A 19212-nucleotide genomic window follows, 5' to 3' on the forward strand; every position below is an offset into this window, starting at 1 on the left:
CGTTGGACATGGGAGTCTCCTGGTACAGTTTCACAATGAAATTGACCACATCATATTCAATCGAAGGTTTTGCCTGACCGATGTCGCTGTTGTCCCAAAATTGCAATGAGATCAGACCACTGTCTCCTTCGTGCAAAATTCTACTTCACGGAGTGGGGAGAAATGCATGGAAAGGTTAAGAAGAGAAATCCCAGAACGACCACCAATTGGGAGCTCTTTGGCACTATTGCGGCAATATGGGAAGATGCCAGCATTGACAACATCGACGAGGAATACGATAGACTGCTTCAGCATCTCCATGATTATGGGAGGAACGCTGAGAGAGAGAAACCCACAAAAAGGTGCCTGTCTTCGGAAACTCTCAAGCTCATTCGCCAATGTAGTTTGGCACGAGCCTCAGGCAATCACAAGCTAACATCTGAGCTTGCAAAGCTGTGCAGAGAAGCAATAAAGGAAGACCTCAAAGAGAGAAGTGCAGGGGCTGGAGCAATAGTACAGTGGGTAGGGCATTTGCCTTGCACGCAGCTGACCCGGGTTCAATTCCCAGCATCCTATATAGTCCTCTGAGCACTACCAGGGGTGATTCCTGAGTGCAGAGCCAGGAGTAACCCCTGTGCATTGCCAGGTCTGACCCAAAAAGAAAAAAATAAAAAGAGAGAGAGAAGAGTAGCAGTGTTGGCCAATGCGGCAGAAGCCGGGAAAAGTATTCGCAACACCTGCCTGTCCTTCGCCAACTATAAAACCAAGATGACTGTCCTTCCAACGTCTTGATGGATCTATCACATCTTCCAGAAGGGCAATGGGAAAGGTTACCCACGACTTCTACTCAGATCTCTTCGATAGCCACGTCCACCTCCCCACATACTAAATTTCACAGGATGGATATATCGTTCCCAATGTTCTCCCTTCCAAAATCCGACATGCCATTTCGTCGGAAAAGAAGTGTAAAGCATCCGGTCCAAACAAGGTCAGAACCGAACACCTGAAGAATCTGCCACCAGTACTCATCAATAAACTGGCTTGGCTCTTTACATGCTACCTGTCCAAATGCAAGGTTCCGTCCCAATGAAAAACCGGCAGGACCATTCTGTTGTACAAGAAGAGAGACATCCATGACATTGGCAACTATCGCCCAACCTGTTGTCCGTCCTCTACAAGTTGTTCACTCGAGTCATCCTGAATAGAATAGGCAGAACACTAGATGAAGGACAACCATGCGAGCTAAGCCGGGTTCCGAAAAGGATTCAGCATGATCGACCATATCCACACGGTCACCAAGCTCATTGAGGTTTCACGAGAGTTCAAGATGCTGCTCTGTCTAACGTTCATTGATTTAAAGAAGGCCTTTGATTCTGTTGAGACTGAAGCGGTCATCGGAACCCTAGCCAAACAGGGTGTTCAAACTCAGTACATCAGGATCCTCCGTGAGCTGTATTACGGATTCACCACCAAGATCTCACCATTCTACAAGAAAGTGATCATCGACATAAAGAGAGGGGTTCGTCAGGGCGATACCACTTCACCAAAACTCTTTAGTGCCACCCTCGAGAACGTCATGCGACAACTGGAATGTGAAGGAATGGGAGTGAAGATGGTCGGCAACTATACCATCTCCGCTTTGCTAATGACATCATTCTAATAATGCCAAATATTAGCCAAGTGGCATGAATGCTGGCCGACTTCGACCATGAGTATGGAAAGGTCGGAATGCAGCTGAATCTCATGAATACAATGCTCATAAGAAATGGACTAGTTCCTGACGTTCCATTTGCTCTCAATGGAATGAACATCTCTGAATGCAGCAGTTATGTGTACCTAGGTCAAGAACTCAACATGATCAATGACCTGGCACCTGAGCTGTGCGGGAGGAAGAGAGCGGCGTGGAACACCTTCAGGAGCGTTGAAGAAGTTGTTAAGAGGACGAAAAACTTCCGACTCCGGGCACATCTTTTTGACTCCACTATTCTTCCTGCACTAACATACGCCTCAGAGACCTCGGCCATATGAAAACAGGATAAAATCGCTATTCGGCTCTCCCAAAGAAGAATTGAAAGCGCTATGCTTGGAATATCACGTTTCATTCAAGTGAGAGGAGTCTGTCAACGATCAAGAATCAGGGACGCTGTCTCGTTTGCCAAGGTGTTGAAAATCAGATGGGGCGGACACGTAATGCGATTTGGAGATGACTACTGGACTAGACCTGTTACCGACTAAATTCTATGGGATGTCAAAAGAACTCCTGGCTGCCCACCTATGAGATGGACAGACATCTTCATCAAGACCCTGAATGAACGGTTTGAGGCTCTTCTTGTTCATGGAGCAAGCAGACACTATTGGGCTACACTAGCACGCGACAGGGACAAATGGAGACATTACTGGCGCCTGATTAAGCAAATCGATTAGCAGTGGGATGACAAGTGACAAATGACAAGTGACAATCTCTCAGGGATGCCTTTGTCTGCATGTAACAGAATATATAATTCATTTTATTTTTCTCAGAGTTAGAAGGCTGGAGGTTTGGGGATTTCGGGCATCTGTTCAGTATCTCAAAATGTCAGGGTTGAGGGCATTGCAATACCGAAGCCATCCCATAATGCCTCTAAATGACTTACAGGTTCTCAATTAAAGGCAAAAGTAAGGGTGAAATCACGCACTTGTGTTTTAAAGCAAAGATGTTACCAAGGAACCCATGCAACAGTTTTCTTTAATTACCAAAACAAATTATCACAAACTTGATTGTTTAAAACTATCCAAGTTTGGGCTGGAGAGGTAGTATAGGAGGTAAGGCCATGCCTTGTATGTGGTGATCCTTGTTTAAATCACACGTGTCCTCCCCATCCCCCAGCTCCCATCCCCTCCAAAGATCACTCCAGGACACAGAGCTAAAATTAGTCACTGTGGGGCTGGAGCAATAGTACAGCGAGTAGGGAGTTTGCCTTGCATGTGGCTGACTAGGTTTCAGTCTTGGGCATCCCATATGTTCCCCCATACACCGCCAGGATTAATTCCTGAGTATAGGGCTAGGAGTAACTCCTGAGCATAGTTGAGTGTGACACAAAAAGCAAAATAAATAAATAAATAAATAAATTAAAAAAAAGAGTAGCCACTGAGCACTGTCAGTTGTGGCTCACTCCCTATCCCCACAAATAAAACAGAAAATGTTTTTCATCTTACAGATTCTGATGTCAGATGTTTTAAGTGTGTCTCACTAGGCTAATATCACAGGTTTACATTCCTTCTGAAGACTGTAAGGGATCATTGGCTTCCTGTCTTTTCCAGCCTCTAGCAGAGGTTCTCAAGCTTATGTGAATCACCTGGAGAACATTTACAATTCCTAATGTCTTAAAAAGGAGTTTTAAAAATCCTAATGTCTCTAGAATATTCATAATATCAGGGTTCAGGGCCAGAGATGTCCACCATGCCAATTAAAGCAGAAGAATCTTTGAGCGTGGAATGCAGGGATCTGGATTGTTAAGTCTGTTCAGTGATTTCAATGTGCAGTCAACTTTGGGACCCACAGATAGTATGCCATACCTGCTGTACTATTGCCCTATCCCATGTATTTGATTTTTAATTGACATTTTGCCCTGCTCCTTCAGAAAACTTACTGTTGCCAAAATTGCCAAAATTCCTGCACCCACATTCAGTTATGCAATTACATTTGGGATTTTCATAGCTGTTTAAGAAGCTAGGAACTATAGAAAATTGGTTATGCAATTAACATTTACTTGATGTTTTTAAAGAAAATCCTGAGCTGGAGAGGGCACTTGAGTTGCATGCGGTCAACCTGGGTTTGATTCCCCAGTATCCCAGATTGTCCCCTGAGCCACCAGGAGTGATTCCTGAGTGCAAGGAATAACTTCTGAGCACCATCGGGTGTGGCCAAAAAAACAATAAATAAAAATAAAAAATGAATCCTGTATCTTTCTGAAATGAAATATTCAGTCTTTCATAGAAGAGGCTAATTTTAAATGTAGCAACATGAAAATGCTCATTATTTACTATGGGGGGAAGTGTAATTTGCAGAACAGCACATATTGTATGATACTATTTGTGTAATAGAACATAAACTGAAGCTTATTGCCGTGGGAAAAGAACAAAAAGAACCACAAAGAATAGAGTATTCAATTCTTGACTTTGAGTTATGACAGAAACACATATCAAGTACGTCCTATCTCATGGTCATTTGCACTGTTCTTTCTGTCTGGTACACTTATATCTTGTATATTAACATATCAATTTAACTATATTTAATAGCCTTCTATTTACTTTTCTTAAGTTTTCTCTCCAATGTTATCTTAGAGAGCCCTAATTTGACTACACTTTCTTTAAAACCATGCCTATTACTCTTCATTCCCTGCTCTGCTTTATTTTGTCACATTTTATATCTACTTGTTTAATTGTTTATTAAAATAGCTCTATACCTGCGTGTAAATGAGACCAGTTATCAAGGTACTTCAGATGTGGACTGCTGAAGCAGTTGAGGAACCACTTCTAATGCTTAAAGTAGCAGTTCTCAAAGTGTGCTCTCCAGACCAGTGGCAAGGGAATTTCTTAGACATACAAATTTTAAACTCCACCCCTATTCTACTCAGTAAGAATTAGCAGGAGTAAGATCTAGTAGTCTGATTTGAACAAACTCTGAAGTGCTTGCTTCTCTCTCTCTCTCTCTCTCTCTCTCTCTCTCTCTCTCTCTCTCTCTCCAGAAGTGCTCAGGGTTCTGCGCTCAGGATTCATTCCTGGCAGGCTCAGGAGAACATTTGGGATGCTGGAAATGGAACCCAGTGGGACGCATACAAGCCTTACCTGCTGTACTCCCTGTGTGCAGAGTGTGTGGTAATAATACAAACTAATGTTTTTGAACTACTGACTTTCTCCCCATCATTTCTCTAACTTTCTTTGTAGATACATATGCTAATTACAAGGGTGGGATATTGTGGCTCAGTGGTATGCTACTTGCTTTGCATGGGTAAGGCCCTGAGTTTGATTCCAAGCACTGACTGTCACACAAAATGTTGTTTTTATTCCCTATTTTTCTTCTAAACTGCTCCTAAGAATGTTTTAAGTAGGGCGGCCAGAGCTATAGTACAGCGGGTAGGACGTTTGCCTTGCACACAGCTGACCAGGGTTCAATTGCCCGCATCCCATATAGTCCCGCAAGCACCACCAGGAGTAATTCCTGAATGCAGAGCTAGGAGTAACACCTGAGCATTGCTGGGTGTGACTCCCAAAAAAATTTTTAAAAAGAATGTAAATAGGATAGGATTTTTTAATTGAAAATAAAATAGGAAGTCGAAATTCCGTATGCAATTTTATTTATTTTTAAATTTTGTGTTTTTGGCCAAATGAGATGGCCCTCATACTTACTCCTGGCTCTGTGCTCAGAGACCACTTTTGGCATGTTAGCAGGAACATATGTGATGCTGAGAATCTAAGCTGGGTCAGCCATGTACAAGGCAAGCACCCTATGTATTGTACTGTATCTCCAGCCCCCATATATAATTCAACTTTAAATGTAACTTAAAATTTTCTTGAAGTTTGATTTCTAGGAAAGGGGCTGGCAGCAAATATTTTTGTTTTTTCAGACCATAACATCTGCCTTTGTAGTGTGAAAGCCATAGATCATGTGGAAGTGAAAGAGTCTGGCTGTGTTCCTGTAAGACTTCATAGATGGACACTGAAATTTCACTTGTTGCTTGTTGGAGACCTGCTTGAATAATACTTATATGATGTGATGTTATTTTGCATTTTATTTCCTGCCTCTTCTGTGAAATTCTTGCTGTCTTCTTTTGTCTCTGCTCTTTTCTTTTGGCTTTTGGGTCATACCCGGCCATTCTTGGGGTTACTCCTGGCTCTGCACTGAGGAATTACTCCTGGTAGTGCTCAGGGGACCATATGGAATGCCGGTGATTGAACCTGGGTAGGCTGCATGCAAGACAAATGCCCTCCCCGCTGTGCTATTGCTCTGGCCCCTGTCCCTGTTCTTATCTATGGAGGTAGATGCATACAAACATATAGTGAATTCTCGGAAGTGGCAAGTATTATGGCTTACTGGAAGCATAGAAGGAGCTGGAATATCAGTGGCAAGAGATCTGTAGTTTGACCCCTGAGGAGTGGGTTTAAAATGTGCAACTCTTTGTGCCTTACATTAATATCCACAAAAGAAAATTCACTGCAATGAAGATTAAAAAATAAGCAGGTGGATAAACCAACCTATCTTCTGGGCCACCCACATAACTTTAGTATTGTGATTTGATGAGTAGTTATGTAGGTAAGGATGGAAGCTATGTATGGCCCAGAAGCATTGTCTTCACCTCTCCATGGTTGATTTTGTGACTGCCATTGCTTAGTGATCAATAAGCCAGCAGTAGAAACTTTTATGTAGTGACTGACTCTTTTATACAGTACCAGTGGCAGAGAAGACACTGATCAGCCAATTTATGGCAAGTTAGTTACATTGAACTTTCACCTTGGAGAGGACAGTGAGCTGTTTGTAGTGGAATTGGCACAGACTTTGGAGTTTACTTGGTCTGCCTATACTGCCTCTGCCCAGTTCTATAGCCTGATTTCCTTCACAGATTTCACCACTGTTCAGTATATAATATTCATTCCTGAATTTCAGCTTCCACAGACTTTTTTCCCAGAATACACATGTATTTAATTTATTAGAGGGGCTTAACACAAATCAACACAAATCAATTTTAGGCAATTCCTTAGTAGTCAATCAGAATTTTATAACAAATAATGGCCAGCATCTACTTCTTATTTTTTTTCTTTTTGGGTCACACTAGGCGATGCTCAGGAATTTCTCCTGCCTCTGCACTCAGGAATTTCCCCTGGAGGTGCTCAGGGGACCATATGGGATGCTGGGAATCAAACCTGGATCGGCCATGTGCAAGGCAAATACCCTACCCACTGTAATGTCACTCCAGCCCCAGTATCTACTTCTTAAAAATTACAGTCAGCTTGGTCTTCAAGCATGTGTACTCCCTTGAAAAATAATCTCACCTGCTTGTCTCTATGTTTCTCTTGCTTCTCTTCTGTGTTCTCTCTTGAACACACACTTCTCACTTTCCATACCCTCATAATTTTCTATAAAAGCTCCTCCTGAAAGCGATAGTCTTAGGCTTTGTCTTCAAGCCCACATTCTCCCTTGAACACTTATCTCTCTTACTTATTACTATGTTTCTTTGCTAGCCTGTTTATACTGTGAGAAGCCTGTGTTCTCTCTTGAACACACACCTTTCACTTTCCCTCCCCTTCACATCTTGCTAAATAAGTTTCAATAAAATCTATTTTGCTTCACAAAAAACAGTTTAATCAGTGATAACCTCTTTTCTGAGAAAGTGAAACACTTATAATGCATGGCAACACTTAATGATGATTATTCAAATTATCACCCAGAGTGGCTTAAAATGGAATACAAGTGGAGGGCAAATCTTTCGGGAATCAAATAGCTAGAGTACTTAGTCCCTATAGTGTCAATGATGATTGCAAAAGATGTGGCTAGTGCTGCTTCTGATGACCCTAGAGAGCTTATAAAGAAAAGAAGATAAATTGAAAATCTTGAATACACATCTCAGATCATAGTTCAAATTCAGTGTGCCTCAATGCTACCATTACTCTTTATTCTCCTGGAGCTTCAGGATACATATGCCTAAAGATCACACTCAGGGACTGATTATAGATGTTTCAGAGGTACAGCATCAATTAAAGGTACAATCTTGCAGGACTTTTCAGCCAAGTTAAGGGCACTCCTGGGGCAAGAATATGACCCTAACAAATTGGATGCAAATATATGAACATGAACAGATGAAGCTGAGAAAAACCTAGACCCCCATCTGCTTGAATCTTTATTGCCAGTAGAAGTAGCCTTAAATTCCTAGCCCCATATCCTATTAGATATCAGCTTTTCTCTACAAACGAACTTTTTAGTGATTTTCATGGGAATATTTGCATTACACAAATACTAATTCTTCTTAGGACCAAACCCTAAAGTCCCTCATTGTCTCGACTCCCATTGGAAACATTGGATAGAAGGCCAGAGAGATAGTACACCATTTGCCTGGCATGTGGCTGACCTGGGTTGAATCCCTGGCATCCCATATGGTCCCCTGAGCACTGCCAGGATTATTGTTGATTTAAGAACCAGGAGTGACCCCTGAGCATTGCTGGCTGTGGCCCCAAACCACACCCAACGGTGTTCAAAGCCTCTTCATGGATCTGTGCTCAAGAGACAGCAAGCGTCTTTCCTTGTGTGCTATCTTTCCAGCCTGATTTTCAGTTTTAAAATTATGCAGCCCAAGAAAAATTGGGATAAGCTAGTCACTATTTGTAATTTATTTTTGGCCACACCTAGCTCTGCTCAGGACTGACTCCTGGCTCTACACATGGGGATCACTCTTGGTGGGGCTCAGAGGACCATATGGGATGCTGGGGATTGAACCCGTGCAAAATTCTAATTCACAGAGCGGGGAGAAAGGACTGAAAAAAAATAAGTTTAAGACGAGAACTCCCAGAATGACCACCAACTGGGAGCTCTTTGGCACTATTGTGGCAATGTGGGAAGATGCCGTCGTTGACAACATCGACGAGGAATATGATTGACTGGTTTAGCACCTCCATGACTGCACGAGGAATGCCAAGAATGGGAAAGCCACAAACAGACACCTGTCTTTGGGAACTCTCGAGCTCATTCGCGAATATGGTTTGGTGCGAGCCTCAGGCAATCACAAGCTAATGTCTGAGCTCGCAAATCTGTGCAGAGAAGTGATAAAGAAGTCCTCAAAGAGAGAAGAGCAGCAGTGTTGGCTGGTTTGGCAGAAGCTGGAAAAAGTATTTGCAACACCTGCCTGTCCTTCGCCAACTACAAAACCAAGAAGACTGCCCTCTGACGTCCTGATGGATCTATCACCTCTTCCAGAAGGCAATGGAGAGGATTATTCATGACGTCTACTCAGATTTCTTCGATAGCCACGTCCACCTGCTCACATACCAATTTCTGCAGCATGGATATGTCTTTCCCAACGTTTTCCCTTCTGAAATCTGACACGCCACTTCCTTGGTAAAGACACATAGCACCCGGTCCAGACAAGGTCAGAACCGAACACCTGAAGAATCTGCCACCAGTACTCATCAATAAACTGGCTTGGCTCTTTACATGCTACCTGTCCAAATGCAAGGTTCCGTCCCAATGGAAAACCGGCAGGACCATTCTGTTGTACAAGGAGAGAGACATCCATGACATTGGCAACTATCGCCCAACCTGTTGTCCGTCCTCTACAAGTTGTTCACTCGAGTCATCCTGAATAGAATAGGCAGAACACTAGATGGAGGACAACCATGCGAGCTAAGCCGGGTTCCGAAAAGGATTCAGCATGATTGACCATATCCACACGGTCACCAAGCTCATTGAGGTTTCACGAGAGTTCAAGATGCCGCTCTGTCTAACGTTCATTGATTTAAAGAAGGCCTTTGATTCTGTTGAGACTGAAGTGGTCATTGAAGCCCTAGCCAAACAGGGTGTTCAAACTCAGTACATCAGGATCCTCCGTGAGCTGCATTATGGTTTCACCACCAAGATCTCACCATTCTACAAGAAAGTGATCATCGACATAAAGAGAGGGGTTCGTCAGGGCGATACCACTTCACCGAAACTATTCAGTGCCCCCCAACCGAGAACGTCATGCGATGACTGGAATGGGAAGGAATGGGAGTGAAGAAAGACGGTCTGCAACTACACCACCTCTGCTTCGCTGATGACATCGTTCTAATAACAACAAACATTAGCCAAGGTGCACAAATGCTGGCCGACTTCAACTGTGAGTGTGGAAATGTCGGACTGCAGTTGAATCTCACCCAGACAATGTTCATGAAAAAATGAACTAGTCCCTGTCGTTCCATTTGCTCTCAAAAGTACGAACATCTGCGAATGCAGCAGCTATGTGTACCTGGGTCGAGAACTCAACATGAGAACGGCTTGGCACCAGAACTATGCAGGAGGAAGAGAACAGCATGGAGCACCTTCAAGAGCATTGAAGAAGTTGTTAAGAGGACGAAGAACCTTTGGCTATGGGCACATATTTTTGACCCCACTATTCTTCCTGCCCTAACATACACCTCAGAGACCTGGGCCCTACGAAAACAGGACGAGAACACTATTCAGGTATCCCAAAGAGGAATCGAAAGAGTTATGCTCGGAATATCACATTTCAATCAAGTGAGAGAAGAATCTGGAGTTCCAACCTCTGTCGATGATCAAGAATCAGGGACACTGTCTCATTTGCCAAGGTGTTGAAAATCAGATGGGCTGGACACATATTGAGATTTGGAGATGATCGCTGGACTAGAGCTGTTACCGACTTGATTCCACAGGATGTCAAAACACTGCATGGCTGCCCACCTTTGAGATGGTTCGACTTCTTTGTCAAAACCCTGAATGAACGGTTTGACGCTACTCGTTTCCTGGAGCAAGCAGATACCATTGGGCTACACTAGCATAGCATGTGACAGGGATGAATGGAGAAGTTTCTGGCGCCCACTCGAGCAAATTGAAGATTAATGAGATGACAAGTGATACAAGTGATAGATTTTGGTTGAGGAATGCTAATTCTTGGGGAACCAATATGCTAATGAGGTCCATCTCAAGAGAGCAGTCTTAAGGAGTCAGGTAATAGGTAAAGTCCTATTTGTTTATTTTTGGGGCACATCTGGTAGTACTTAGGGCTTAATCTTGTCTGTGCATTCAGAGATCACTCTTGGTAGGTTTTTGAGGGACCATTTGGAGTGCTGGGGATGGAATTTGGGTTGGACATGTGCAAGGCGAACACCCTACCCACTGTTCTGTCACTTGGACTTATCTTGGCAGAATATCCACATTTCTCTTTTTGTGCTTTTTTCTTGGGCCACACAGGCTTACTTCTTGTCCTATGCTCAGGAATCACTACATGTGGGACTCTTTACAAACCATGTGGTGCCAGGTTCAACTGTGTGAAAGGTAAGTGCCTTAACACCTGTACTATCTTTTGGCTCATATTATTTTCTGATTCATAGCTCCATGGAGGGAAGGTTATAAAGGAAGTGTCAAACAGCAGCCCCTGAAACTAGAGATTAGAACCAAAAACAAGGAGTTAAAAAATGAGTGTGATCGATATTGAAGCTAAAGGTATCTTCAAAGATGACACACAACTGATCAACCAAGTGGAAACAGAGATAAACAAATGGGACTACATTAAACTAAGACACTTCTGCACCACAAAAGATACAGTGACCAGAATACAAAGACAATCTACAGAATGGGAAAGGCTATTCACCCAATACCCATCAGATAAGGGGTTGATATCAAGGGTATATAAGGCACTGATTGAACTCTACAAGAAGAAAACATCCAACCCCATCAGAAAATGGGGCGAAGAAATGAACAGAAAATTTCCCAAGGAAAAGATACAAATGGCCAAAAGGCACATGAAAAAGTGCTCTACATCACTAATCATCAGGGAGATGCAGATCAAAACAACCATGAGATACCACCTCAAACCACAGAGACTGGCATACATCCAAAAGAAAAAAAGCAACTACAGTTGGAGAGGATGTGGGGAGAAAGGAACCTTTCTGGTGGGAATGCCGACTGGTTCAGCCCTTTTGGAAAACAATATGGAGGCTTCTCAAAAAATTAGAAATTGAGCTCCCTTTGACCCAGCAGTACCACTGCTGGGAATATATCCCGGAGAAGCAAAAAAGTATAGTCAAAATGATATCTGCACTTATATGTTCATGGCAGCACTGTTTATAATAGCCAGAATCTGGAAAAAACCCGATGCCCTAGAATAGATGGCTGGTTAAAGAAACTTTGGTACATCTATACAATGGAATACTATGCATCTGTTAGAAAAAATGAAGTCATGAACTTTGCATATAAGTGGATCAACATGGAAATTATCACGCTAAGTGAAATGAGTCAGAAAGAGAGAGACAGACATAGAAAGATTGCACTCATCTGTGGAATATAAAATAACAGAGTAGGAGGACTAACCCCCAAGAAGAGTAGAAATAAGTACCAGGAGGTTGGCTTCATGGCTTGGAAGCTGGCCTCACATGCTGGGGGAAAATGCAGCTCAGATAGAGAAGGGAACACTAAGTAAAATGTGGTTGGAGACCATGCACAGGAAGGGAGATGCGTGCTGAAAGTAGACTAGAGACTGAACACAATTGCCATTCAATACCCCTATTGTAAACCACAACACCCAATTGGAGAGAAAGAACAAAAGGGAATACCCTGCCACAGAGGCAGGGTGGGGTGAGGGGAGATGGGATTGGGGTGGGAGGGATACTGGGTTTATTGGTGATGGAGAATGGGCACTGGTGGAGGGACGGGTTCTCGAACATTTTATGAGGGAAACACAAACATGAAAATGAGTAAATCTGTAACTGTACCCTCACGGTGATTCACTAATTAAAAATAAATAAATTTAAAAAATGAGTTTGATGATTCCAGTAACGAAATCTATATATAACTTGCCTGTCCGATTGTATCATGCAAGAAACCCTATGATTAAGAGTATTAAACCATGTTTCCTGAAAAAATTTAGAAAAACCCTTCCTTGCATGTTTGGTTTTTTATATTTTTTGCTTTTTGGGTCACACCCGGCAAAGCACAGGAGTTAACTCCTGGCTCTGCACTCAGGAATAACTCTTGGTGGTGCTCAGGGGACCATGTGGGATGCTGGGAACCGAACCTGAGTTGGCCGTGTGCAAGGCAAACAACCTATCCTCTGTGCTATCGCTCCATCCCCCTTCCTTGCATGTTTGATCTGTGGGAAAGGCCATGTAGGTTTTGGAGAATGTTAGTGGATTATAGTTAATCAGTTAGTATCAGTTTTATGGTTTCCAATGAGGTATCCAATGAGCTATTTTTTAGTGAATCATATCAATGATCTCTGGCATATATTGCCCTTGTCAGTAGAGATAACCAGATGTTCTTATTTCAGGGATATATATATATATATACATATATATGTATTTGTATATATATATCTATATATTTTCCCCCCATTGCTAGTGCTATGATCAAACCAACGGCCTTATACATGCAGACATGTGCTCCACTTCTGAGTCACATCCCCAGCTTCAGAATCTTGAAGTCTGCCTTTCTATTTTTTGTTATATTCTAAACCAGAAGCAAACTGAATTTGTCCTTTTCATCCTAAACACTTAAGGTTGGTCACTTAAATTTATGGCATTATTCTAATAAAACTGATAAGCAGGAGAAACCCAAACATCCTGAAACCTCTAGGATAGGAGAAAGATCTTAAAGACCAGAGAAGAAGAAACAGAGTCAGAGGAGAGGAGATAAGCTAATGACAGTTAGGGGGCCTGCTCTAGGAATAGTATTTCTAGATGTCAAGCAATTTGGGCAGTTTAAGAGTATTTTTGCATTATTTTTGTTTGGTTTCTTTAAAAAAATCATTTACTTGTTTATTTTAATGGAATCAGATACACAGTTACAAGGTAAAAATTATTTATTTATTTATTTTAATGGAATCACAGTGACAGTTACAAGATTTTTTGGTTTTAAGTCATACAATTTTCTAACACCCGTTTCCTCACCAGTATACATTTCCCACCACCAAGTGGGAAATTATAATTTTTATTAAAAACTGATTTGAAAAATTATTAATAGTTGAGTTTTAGGCATATTATCAGGGTGTCTTTCTTAAAGTCGGTTGTATTTTGTTTTTCATTGTACCATCCATTCCAAAGGAAGGAAGCAAGCAAACAAGGAACATTTGGTGGAATCTCTTTGGATTTAGGAGGCAATGTATGCCATATTTGGGCATGCTGCACTGACCCAATTACAGAGTAACCTGTAATGCTGCCAGTTTTGAATAGGATATACAGCAAGATAAGCCTCTGCAGAAAAATTGGGCTGCAGTGCATGCTGCCCTGTAATTTGGTTGTAGGACTCTGCAGATCCAATGGTTTTTGAAGTCTGGGGCAAAGATGTTCTACGAAGGCTCAGTAAAAGTGTCATAGTATAGACCTTTAGGAGTTGAAGTAGAGTTATGATTTCCTTACTTTACAATTATTCTCCATTTGAAAGGCAATGTCTGAATTTCCAGGAGGCCTTGATAGTGAATGAGTTCCTTATTGTGGAACACCAAGAGATGAATGACTTAAATTCCTAACTAACTGGATGTTATCGAATTCTTTCAATCATCAAATGAATGATTTGAACAGCAGTGTCTCATTGATAAATGGAAATCGTGTTTGAAATCAGATATTAGCAAAATATAAGGTGAAAGTAAAGTGATTTAGGAAGTCACTGTGACTCTCAAGGTACTTGCTTCTACTGTATCCCTGCCTCTACATGAGCCTATGCATATGTTTTCAAGGAGAGTTCAAGGAGCATTCTGTGGGTTTATGAATTGATCTGCATGTAGGCTGGTACCTCTTAGAGATAGATGGCAGTTGTCCAACAAACCCAATGAGGGATGACCCCTAAGGCAGAGGGAAAGGAAACTCATCTCATGTAGTGAGCACATGTAGTGTATGGGCTGGAGCGATAGCACAGTGGGTAGGACGTTCGCCTTGCACGTGGCTGACTCGGGTTCGATTCCTCCGCCCCTCTTGGAGAGCCTGGCAAGCTACCCATGGCGTATTCAATACGCCAAAAACAGTAACAGCAAGTCTCACAATGGAGACATTACTGGTGCCTGCTCAAGCAAATTGATGAGCAACGGGATGACAGTGACAGTGACAGTGAGCACATCAGATTACCTCATTCTGTGGAAGTAGAAAAGGCCAATGATATTAATGTAGACTGACTCAAGGACACTGACGGATGAGCTAACCAAATAGTGAAACATAGATCAAACCAGATAAGAATTTGACGATAAAGAGCCAGGAAAGTGGTGTACGTGTAGGCATCTTAAAATAGGTTAGAGTGTAGAGACATTTGTGTTCCATACAATTGGCCCCCCTGCAAAATATTATCCACTGTTAAGGAGGCACTCAACAACCAGGTGGGTAAGATTATTTTGTATTCTGTTAATGTTAGCTTCATTCTTTGAAACCCCTCATGGGTGCTCAGGAGGACAATGTACAAAACAGTCATAGTCACTAGGATGAAGATATTATATGGACTCAGAATAGGCTCTTTCCTCACTGAAGATGATCTACCTACCACCACTTTGAATTTGCAAGCTGATTATCATGATGAGAAACTGACATAGCACTGCCTCAGAGGAAACAGTCTTCTGTTGGCAGATTAATTCTATGGAACCTCTTGCATCAAGAAGAAGGCACCAACTGTCTTGACAGGAATAGATGTATGTTATGAATATGGATTTGCTTTTCATTCTTACAATGCTTCTGCCAGCACCACATGTGGACTCATGGAATGCCTGATTCATCACCATGGTATCATAACCAATACTGCTTTCAAGAAAGAATTCATTTTAGCATGAAGGAAGTAGGCAAGAGACTTATCTTCACCAAGTTCATTAGTTTTATCATGTGCGTCATTATCCAGAAACAGCAGGCTTAACAGAATGGTGAAAATTCCCCAGAAACAGCAGACTTAATAGAGTAGTGAAAATTCCTGTTTACTCTCTTTTGAGTTCGTATATTCTCCCCATTCCAACTACCATGACCGTTTTGTACTTGAGTCAACTGAGCAAGTATGAGGGGAGCTGAAAGAAGCAACATTAATAGAATACAAGATTATCTTACGCACCTCATTATCTTCAGAACTAGTGCCCAAATTATTATATAATCTTCCCAATAGCAGAATGAATGGATCTAGGATTTAAGAGGTAGAAGGGTGACCTTTTTGGCTGAAGATACACTTGCTTTCCATTATTACATGTTGGAATTAATAGGCTGAGGTTCTTTTTTTTCTTCTGGATTGCAGTTATTATTGGATTTTTTTTAAAAAAATTGAACCACAGTGAGATACACAGTTACAAAGTTGTTCATGATTGGGTTTCAGTCATATGATGTTCCAACACCTGTCCCTTCACCAGTGCACATTTCCTACCACCAATGTCCTCAGTTTCCTTCTCACCCCTCCTCTCTCTGCCTGCCTCTATATGTAGTCATTTTTACCCTCTCTCTCTACTTTCTTTCTCACTCTTTTTCCTTTTGGGCCTTATGGTTTGATATACAAATACTGAAAGGCTATTAGATATATTCCTTTACCTACTTTAAACACTCAGTTCCTGTCCAAAGTGATTAATTCCAGCTTTATTGTCATACTGGTTCCTTCTGTATCCTAATTGCCCTTCACCCCTAGACACTCTTGTGCAAATCTTCCAACCATCGACCAGTCCTCCTGGTCCCTGTTTTCCAATGTCTCATAATACATATGTGCATACACACATACATATGCATATATATGCAAATATATCCCACAAATGAATACATTTTATATCTGTCCCTCTCCCTTTGACTCATTCCACTCAGTATGATACTCTCCATGTATTTACAAGCAAATTTCATGACTTCATTTTTCCTAATGGCTGCATAGTATTCCATCGTGTAGATACACCATATTTTCTTTATTCAGTCATCTGATCTGTCATTTGAGTTGTTTTCCTGATTCTGGTTATTGTGAATAGTGCTGCAATGAACATATAAGTGCAGATGATGTTTCGCTGTGTGTTTTGGGCCCCGGGGTATATTCTCAGAAGTGTTATTGCTGGGTTAAATGGGAGATCAATTTCTAGTTTTTTGAGGAATGTCCATATTGTTTCCCCAAAAGGCTGTTCCAGTTAGTGTTGCCACCAACAATGAAGGAAGGAGAGTCCCTTTCTCACCACATTCTTGCTAGCACTGGTTGCTCTTGTTCTTTTGGTTATGTTAGGCTGAGGTTCTGATATTCAAGAAGGAAGTTTTTCCACCATGGAATATGTGAGGACTCCTATATTTTGTTATTTTGTAGTCTCATTTTTTACTGTTCTTTAGGCTTAGGGATATTAATGCTTCAGTGTTGTTAACTCTGAGTTATTTTACTATTTGCTGTTGGCTTCTTAAATACTACGCACACTGATGTACTGGTTCCTACACTAAACTCTTTATAATTATCCTCTTCGAGTATATCATGTTTCCTGTCAAGTCACAATATTTGTCTGTACAACTCTTATAGACAATTCCAATCTATACAATTCCTAATATTTATTTATCTGTACAAATCTTTCTCTCTTCCTCTTCTTTCCCTGCTCCTTGCTCTCCCAGATAATAACCCCAGGTCTTTCAGGTATGAGACATATCTTCTGCTGCTGAACTATATCCATGCCCCCCAAATTTTCCTTTTATAATTAGATTTTTCAGAGTTTTATCAGTTTTAGTAACAACCAATTTTTTGCCTTATACTTTCTTCTTGTATTAGAATTTTCTCTTTTAATAGTCCTAATTTCTGCTTTCATTTACTTTTAGTTATTTTATTGTAACTTATTTTTATTATTGAGCCATACTCAGCAGTGCTCATGGGGAACTCATGGCTCTGCACTCAGAAATCACTCCTGCTGTGCTCGGGAGACTATATGGAATGTTTGGATTGAACTTTGGTTGGCTTCATGCAAGGCAAGTGCCTTACCTGCTGTAAATTATCTCACCCGTCATTTTTTGTAACTTCTTAAATTGGACACATAACATCTGAATTTCCAACCTTTTTTATTCAATAATTCTAATGCTCATAGACATAAATATCTTTTGAACTATCTCTTTAACTATAATCCATGATCTAGTTTTGATGTGTAATATTTTAGCAGATGCTCCATACTAAATTTTTTTTTATTTTTATTTTTTGTTTTTGGGCCACACCTGTTGATGCTCAGGTGTTACTCCTGGCTCTGCCTCAGGAGTAACTCTGGTGGTGCTTAGGGGACCATATGACAAGCTGGGGATTGAACCTGGGTCAACTGCATGCAAAGCAAATACCTTACTCACTGTACTATCTCTCTGGCCCCCATAGTTCCTAATTTGTTTCATTTTATTGGGTTTTGGGCTACACCCAGCCATGCTGAGAGCTTATTCTTGGCTCTGTGCACACGGATTACTCTTGGAGGGCTCAGAGGTACCATATGTGGTACCAGGGATTAAACTATCCTGGTCAGCCAAAAGGCCAATGTCCTATTGTCTGTTCTATTGATCTGGCCCCAATGTTTTCTAACTTTTTCTCTATTCTAATTTTTTCTGTTAACAAGCAAAATAATAGTTAACAACAACAACAACAACAACAACACATTGAAAGTTGAAACAGCAGGAAGTCAAAATGATGCCTTTGTTAACAGATGTATGTGGGGTACATGCTCTCTTATATTGTGAGGCAGGACTGAAGCACATGACTATGCATTTAGGTACATATGTGACTGTGAAGAATCATAGAGCCAGAAACCACTAAAGAACAGAAAGCAAAAGCTTTTCACCAGGCAATTCCAAAGTGCTCTTCTCTTTTCCTCTTCCTTGCCTCTGTATCTTTCGTGGTTCTAGCTCCAGCAGAATTTATAAAAATCTCATATTACTCCTTACTTCTTTTCAGCTTCTCATCATCTTCAGACTTTCTGGACATTGAAGAGACATTAAAACCAAATATTTAAGCTCATTCCTTTAGCTTATCCAGGTTAAACATAGGTTTGGATTCAGATGATTGTTCCTTTGATAAAACTGAAAAAAATCCCAGATCTATGGGGCTGGAGCGATAGCACAGCGGGTAGGGCGTTTGCCTTGCACGTGGCCGACCCGGGTTCTAATCCCAGCATCCCATATGGTCCCCTGAGCACCGCCAGGGGTAATTCCTGAGTGAAGAGCCAGGAGTAACCCCTGTGCATCGCCGGGTGTGACCCAAAAACAAAACAAAACAAAACAAAAAATCCCAGATCTAGCCATTCAGGCAGCATTCTTATACTCCAAAAATCACAGGTACATTGAATATTTCTCCTCTCTTCTGCCTTCTCTCAGTTTGTGGTATTTCATATGTAATTTTTACTACTTTCTTCTCTGCTGTCACATAACTGCTTTTTCATAGGATTCTTCCTCTTTATTGGACAGTCCTAAGGGCTTTGGTTCTTCTTTTCATTTGCCTCCTCTTCAGTATGCTCTTCCAAATATGCCTGGAGTCTGTTGATAAGATTTTGTTTTAGACCCTTGGTCTCTAATCCATGAGCAAGACTCAGCAAACTTCAGTTTATAGAGCTCCACTATCTCTGTAGCCAT

The 19212-nt window shown here is 41.4% G+C and overlaps 1 pseudogene; it reads right to left on the reverse strand.

Annotated features, from left to right (window-relative positions):
- Nucleotides 1-18421: 18421 nt before the first annotated feature.
- LOC101553251 (SAP domain-containing ribonucleoprotein-like) lies at nt 18422-19212 on the reverse strand (annotated as a pseudogene).

This window comes from Sorex araneus, chromosome X (assembly GCF_027595985.1).
Source record: "Sorex araneus isolate mSorAra2 chromosome X, mSorAra2.pri, whole genome shotgun sequence".
NCBI lineage: Eukaryota > Metazoa > Chordata > Mammalia > Eulipotyphla > Soricidae > Sorex > Sorex araneus.